Source organism: Pseudophryne corroboree, chromosome 6 (genome assembly GCF_028390025.1).
Source record: "Pseudophryne corroboree isolate aPseCor3 chromosome 6, aPseCor3.hap2, whole genome shotgun sequence".
In the NCBI taxonomy this organism is placed as follows: Eukaryota; Metazoa; Chordata; class Amphibia; order Anura; family Myobatrachidae; genus Pseudophryne; species Pseudophryne corroboree.
Genome location: NC_086449.1, coordinates 20,327,827 through 20,335,238, shown reverse-complemented (window position 1 = coordinate 20,335,238; position 7,412 = coordinate 20,327,827).

Here is a 7,412-nt window from a genome sequence, read left to right as displayed (position 1 = left end):
AGACCTGTGGGATAATTCCCAGTGACAAACAATGAATCCACAATGGATAGTGATAGTGCAGAAAAGCGCGTGCATTTGAGTCAGAGTACGGATCTGCTTTAGACCATGTGCTCGTCAGCAGGGAATGGCCAATGAGAGTCTGTTAAAACCGATGCACATGATTAAGTAGTATCTCCTGTATCTGCGGTCAGAAAGTTTAGGATAGATGGGAGCATAATACTCTATAGGACTCTATTGTAAGACAAAGTATTTTGAATGTCCCTGATTTAGGGTGATGTTTTTATAATAATAATAATACTTTAGCATGTACACAAATGTATATACACACTCTCTGTGGCAGCTGAACTATCACTATCTCTGTGGCAGCGATCTCTTCCTCTTTAGAAAAGTTATTACTTATTATCTATAAACCATTGCTGTTCTTGTGGTACAATTTAAACTACTTTTTAACCTCATACTATATCGTTGGATGTTGACACTTTCCGCATACCAGTGTCAATTTGTTTTCATTGTCCATGATCTCATGGTTTTGATACTGTGGGGCATGTAGTCACGGACAGCTTTGTGTACTTGATAACTATTCTTTCAATCCCTGTTATTTTGGGTTTAATCGCTGCCTTTTTGATTTATTGTGGTGCCAAGTGAGTGTTGTGGTACATTGAGGAGCTTAATACTTATACTCAGTAACTTTATAAATATAAACATTATTTTGACTCATTGTTACTGGGAATTATCCCACAGGTCTAAACATTTATGAAATATTTATTTTTATGTATATTTATTATGACTCAAGGTTTTTATGAAAAGATCTAATAAAAGTTAAATTTTATATGAATTGAAGAGTGCCTCCAAACAAAATAGTCTTCTTTCCCCTTTTCTTTTTCTATGATATATTATGACTCTAGGGAAGCGCCACCAGACAAGAACACTTTAACATCATCCTTGGAAGATTTAGTATCAATCAGGATGATTGTAAATTTCACTTAAAAATTTCTGGTTATATATTTTTTCTTTTTTCACTACAATCTAACGTGGATACACCAGTGCATAGACCAACCCTCCATTTTTCACAACCTGCAGATAATTCTGTATACTATCCCTCAAAATACCTTCCAATATTTTACCCACTATATAGGTTAAACTAACTGGTCTATAGTTACCAGGATTATTTTTAGTTCCCTTTTTAAATAAAGGTACTACCTCAGCTGTGTGCCAATCCTTTGGTACCATGCCTGATGTGATTGAACTTAGGAAAATCATGAATATGTGTTTTGCTAGCTGCGACCTAAACTCTATAATAACCCTAGGATGAAAACCATCTGGGCCTGGTGATTTATTAATCTTTAAGTTGCTTAGTCTCTCCAGGACTACTTCCTCACTTAAACAACAAGCATCGTGTTTTAGTGGGCCTACATTCTCCCTCTTTAACCTTTTACTGTTTGTGTATTTATTAAATTTTTTAGGATTGTTTTTACTCTCTATAGCGATTTGTTTTTCATGCACAATTTTAGCTGCTCTTGTTACTTTTTTGCATTTTTTATTGCATTCCTTGTAATGCTGGAATGACTCCTCCCCTTTATTAGATTTAAATGTTTGAAAGCACACTTCTTTTTAGCCATTGCTTCTTTGACCTCCTTATTGAGCCACATTGGTTTGTGTTTTGTACTCCAGCGTTTACTGCTCATGGGAATTAATTTGTGAATATTGCTATTTAGCAACCCTTTAAAAGCTACCCACATTTCCTTTGTGTCCTTACCATTAAACAAAACTTTCCAGTCAATGTCGTTTAGTGCCTGTCTCAGCATATTGAAGTTAGCTTTTCTAAAGTTAAATGTTTTAGTTGTTCCATTATAGCTATGATTCTTGAAACTGATGTTGAATGTGATCATATAGTGGTCCTGGTTTCCCAAGGTCTCCCCAACTTTAGTGTTTGATATAATGTCAACATTATTGGAAATAACTAGGTCCAGAATAGTTTTAACTCTGGTTGGCTCCTCGACTAATTGAGTCAAGTATTTGTCCTTTAATGTATTTAAGAACCTGCTGCTCCTAGTTTTTACACATGAATCGCTACTTTAATTTATATCCGGATAGTTAAAATCCCCTAAATGTATGTCCCACATGCCAGTAGCTTTTTCAATTTGCAGTAAGAGTTGTTCCTCGTCATGTACGTTAATATCCGGTTGCTTGTAGCCCATTCCAATGAGATCCATTTGAGATCTCAACCCATAGTGACTTCACGTTATCTCCAGTTCCCTTGTAAATACCATCTATTAAGTTTGGTTTTAGAGATGGTTTAACAAAGAGACATACCCCTCCTTCCCTTTTGGTAGCCCTATCCCTCCTTAAAAGAGAATATCCCTCCAAATTTGCAACCCAGTCATGAAAGTTGTCCCACCATGTTTCCGTAATACCTATATCATACTGAAATTTTGATACAAGCCATTCCAATTCCCCCACTCTACCTGATAGGCTTCTTGCTTTTGCAAGCAAACATTTTAGCTTAGCATCTCCCTTGCCCATTTGTTTTAATGGTATCTTATCTATATTTACAAGTGCCCTTCTAGACTTACCCTGGCTGACTCTTATTCTCCTCCCTCCCTTTTAACCCCCATCAAACTTAATATAGCTTTCCTCACTACTATCTCTATTTGACCTATTAAGACTTTCTAACCCCCCCTGATGTTAGTATCTTCCCTTATGCTATGGACATAATTTTCTATATACCGTATTGTTGAGCCACATTTGTTGTTAGATGATAATTTGGGAATATCTAGGGCAATACCTGTGTCAGTATTTCCGGTGTCAATACCCATGCAACTACCCTTGCCGGCTGATCTTTCGCTCTCCCCTTCTCCACCCCCAATTTGTTCACTAACCCCATCCTTACTGTTCTTACTGTGTGACCCATAGCGTCTAGCTAAACCCTTCCCCCAGGCTCCTAGTTTAAAAGCTCCTCCAATCTTCTAACCATCCTGACCCCCAGCACCACAGCCCCCTACTCCTTCAGGTGCAATCTATCACGACAAAAAAGATGGAGCCTAACTGAAAAGTCCGCCCAGTGTTCCAAGAACACAAACCCTTCCTTCCTACACCAGTCTCTAAGCCACATATTTACCTTCCTAATCTCCCTCTGCCTCCCTGGGCTAGCGCGTGGCACTGGTAATATTAAGAGAATATTACTCTAGATAATTACTCTATAATTCCCTATAGTGAATCTTAAGGACATCCCAACTACTACTAACTTTGTCATTAGTGCCAACATGCACCAAGACCACCGGGTCTTTAGCAGCCCCTCCCAACAATCTATCTACCCAGTCCACGATGTGCCATACCCATGCACCTGGAAGACAACAGACTGTATGCTGATCACAGTCCTGGTAACAGATTGCCCTGTCTGTCCTCCTGATAATAGAAAGCCCTACCACCACAATCTGACTAGGTACCTCACTAACTCTTTTCGTATCTGTACCGGGGGTATCTCTCCTCTGGTTGCTAGAGGGAGAAGTCTCCTCTGGTTCAGTCATTTACTCACTGCCATCCTCAGAATCTTTGTCCAATCGGGCAAATTTGTTGGAATTTGACAGATTGGAGATGTCCTGTCTCCCCCGCCCCCTCTTCTTCTTCCTTCTTACTGTGACCCAGCTGTCTACCTGATCATCCTCATCTACCAGGGATTCCCCCATACAACTCTAAATCTAATCTTTGCTCAAGATTATGAATACTCCTCAGTCACGTAACGGTCCACTCTAGATCATTTACCTGGACTTCCAGGGTGGCTGTTTCCTCACGTCTCATATAGATGTACCCGCACTCTGACTGTTGTTCCAGGTGCGCATACATCATGCACGACACGCACTGAGTGAGATTCTCAATCACGGCCACCCACATTTTTAATTAGTGCTAACTCCCTGTTACTTTTAGAAAATAAAAAAGAGGGGGACAACTATATATAGGACACTATATAAGGGACAATAAGGGACAATAGATAAATAAAGGACAATTAAAGGATAAATTATGTACAAATTAATTACAAATAAAATATAGTAAAAGGACACAATCTATGCATTACAGTACAGTATTATAGTCTAGCTGTAAAGAGAAGCAATATTCAACTACAGAACAGTAATTGATAAAACAATGCAATCAAAGACAAGGGGAGATACAGGACAAAAAACAGTAACTTATACAGTAATATAGTTAAGATTATACTTATCCAATCTTGTGCACCTCCTGATCTTTTTCTTTATTGCAGCAGTAGTCCCTGGCTCTCGGCAGCAAGCTCCTCAAGTATTATCAGCAGCAATGGCAGCAGTCTCCGGGTCCCTCAGTCATGCTCCTCTGATAGCTGCAGCAGCAATCTCCAGCCTGCTTGTGCAGCTCCTACCGGCAGCAGCAGTAAAGGTTCTGGTCCCTCAGGCAGGATGTGGGGGCAGCAATTTGTGGCTCGGCAGCAGCACCATCACCGGGCAGCCCCTAGTACACACTCATACAAAACGCAGCTCTTAACTCACATACAGAATCGCAGCCACTCACACAAAAACCAAAAATGCAGCCCCTCCCCCACACACACACACACACACACACAATATCTGAGCCCCTCATACAATAACTCAGCCCCTCACACACACACAAAAATGCAGCACCTCGCACAATATCTTAGCCTATCACACACATAACACACACACACACACACACACAAAGTGCACACACTCACTCAATATCTCAGCCCCTCACACAAAATGCAGCCCCTCACACAACTCTCACAAAGAGCGGCAGTGGCAGCTCCTTCTCCTGCTGCACGCTCTGCTCAGCTCCTCTCAGCACCGGCCCTGCTCAGTCCCATCTCTGTTACACAGGCACAGGTATCCGCTCAGTCCCCTCTCCGGTGCACAGACCCAGGCACCCACTTCCGCTCCCTCCTTACTGGCACCCACTTCCGATCCCCCCTTACCGGCACCACTCTCCCACACTCTACCATATGTGCATGTGCAGCCATCAACTTTCGGTTCTGGTTTCCTCCTCTCAGCGCATCTCCTCCTCTCCTCAGTGCATCAGCATCTCACTGCATCTCCGTGCGTGTAGCAGTTAGCTTCCCGGTGGCCAATATATTGACACCGGGATCCCGAAGTAGGAGGCAAAGCCACACAGTGTGCCGGCGTCACATTACCGACAGCTGGCATCCCAATCATCTGGACAGCGGAACATGTTGAAGTCCTGCCATGGGGAGGGTTGTGTGTGTTAGGTTTAGGCAGAAGAAGGTGGGTTAGGGTTAGGAAGCAGGATCGGGAAGGTTAGGGTTAGGGTCCGGAGAGGTAGAGTTAGGGTTAGGTGCAAAGAAGGGGAGGTTAGGGTTAGGCATCAAGAGGGAAGGGTTAGGTTTAGGCAGCGGGGAAGGGAGGGTAGGGTTAGGCACAAAGTGGGGAAGGCTAGGGTTAGGCACCACCAGGGAAGGTAAGGATTAGACACCCTCAAGGGAGTGTTAGGGTTTGGGTAGGGGTCAGAGAAGGTTTAGGGGGCTTACTTGGGGGCTGTCGGGATTCTGATGTACGGGATGCCACTGTTGGTATACTGACCACTGGCATCCCATCCATCAGGAACTCATACTGATCTCCTCTGTACATATGTATAGCCACCTCCCAGTCACTGTCCAGTAACACCCTATACTTTCCCAACACATTTCTGAGCTTGTGTTTCTTAATCACAACTGTGGGATGCACTGTGCAATTTATTTGTGAATTATATGCATGACCATTTGGACCATTTGAAAAACTTTGTCCCTTTGTATGAATGTCAGCATTGCATCAGATGCAGGCTCATATGAAGGAACTGTCCTATACTGACTTTTCTGGAAAAATATGTATTACCCTTGCATTCCTTCCATATTATGTATCCTTCTCACGGCTTCCACCGCCCCTACCAGGAAACCCTAAACAGACACAAAAAGGAAATAGCAGATCTCACTTTCAGCCAAATGCCAGACCGCTACCCAATGGAAAAGGCAGAACCTCCCTTCTTCTATCATTAATAGTATCAGGACGGTCTACTAGAGAAAGCATATCACACACATATTTCATAATACTTCATCAGAAAATGTATGGCCTGCTTGACTATCTTACAGTAAGTACTATGGGGCTTTTTTGGACCTGATCGCTCACTAGCCATTATTTGCAGTGCTACGATCAGATAGTCACCGTCTATGGGGTCGTGTATTTTTGCTTTGCAAGTGTTCAAACGCATGTGTAGCCGAGCGGTACAAAAAAGTTTTGTGCAGTTTCTGAGTTGCCCAGAACTTACTCAGCCGCTGCGATCACTTCAGCCTGTCCGGGCCCGGAATTCACGTCAGACACCCGCCCTGTAAACGCTTGGACACGCCTGCGTTTTTCCAACCAATCCCAGAAAACGGTCAGTTGACACCCACAAATGCCTTCTTCCTGTCAATCTCCTTGCGATTGGCAGTGCAAATGGATTCTTCGTTAAATCCATCACACAGCAGTGATCTGCTTTTTACCTGCACGAAGCGCCTGCGCATTGCAGTGCAGCGAAAAAACTAGCGTACGAGCAGGTCTGAATTGCAGAAGCCCCTATGAGTCCTTTCTCTTTAAGACAGTGACTCCCAACCACCCTCTATTCTTCCATGTCTCATTCTTTTGCAATGTCTACAATTCTTTATTTGCAATTTTATTTGGCTTTTCTAATACACAATGGTTTGTTGTTTTAATTTACTATTTTTGGGCGTATCTGCAATGTTCACGCGCTCAGGAAAAGTTTTCTGCAATATACATTCTTAATATGGTCTGTTGTTTAAATCCGTAGGGGTCTCTTTACTAAGACTTAGATAGAAATAAAGTGGAGATAGATAAAGCATCAACTAACCAACCAGCTTCTGTCATTTTTTTAAAAACACAATCTGTAGCAAGGCAGTTAGGAGCGGATTGGCTTGTACTTTGTGTTTCTCTACTTTATCTCTCTCTCCATGGCTTAGTAAATAGACCTCAGAATCATTCCTACCCATGTATCCCTATGCATGTTCTTATTCTTTTAATTGTTTTACTTGGAAAAGTCATAATGACATTTAATATGATAGTTTTAATAAATGAATACACACACAAACTCAAAAACATTTCTTCTTCCAATTTGCAAAGCAAGTATTTGTCCCGTGTGTTTATATAAAAGAAGACAAATCCCATGCCAATATATGTCCCTGGATATCTGATTAGAATTCAAAAACAGGCAACTCACATGGTATCAGTAATACATAAAAAGCTCAGAGATCTGATTTCTACGGTTATTACACACAAGTTTAACATTAACAACCAGGAAACTGCTCCCACAGCTGGAATCAGTAACATCCTTACTCGGCAAATGTGGATCCTACTAAGAGAATCTTGCCACAGTGAAAGACTCAAAGA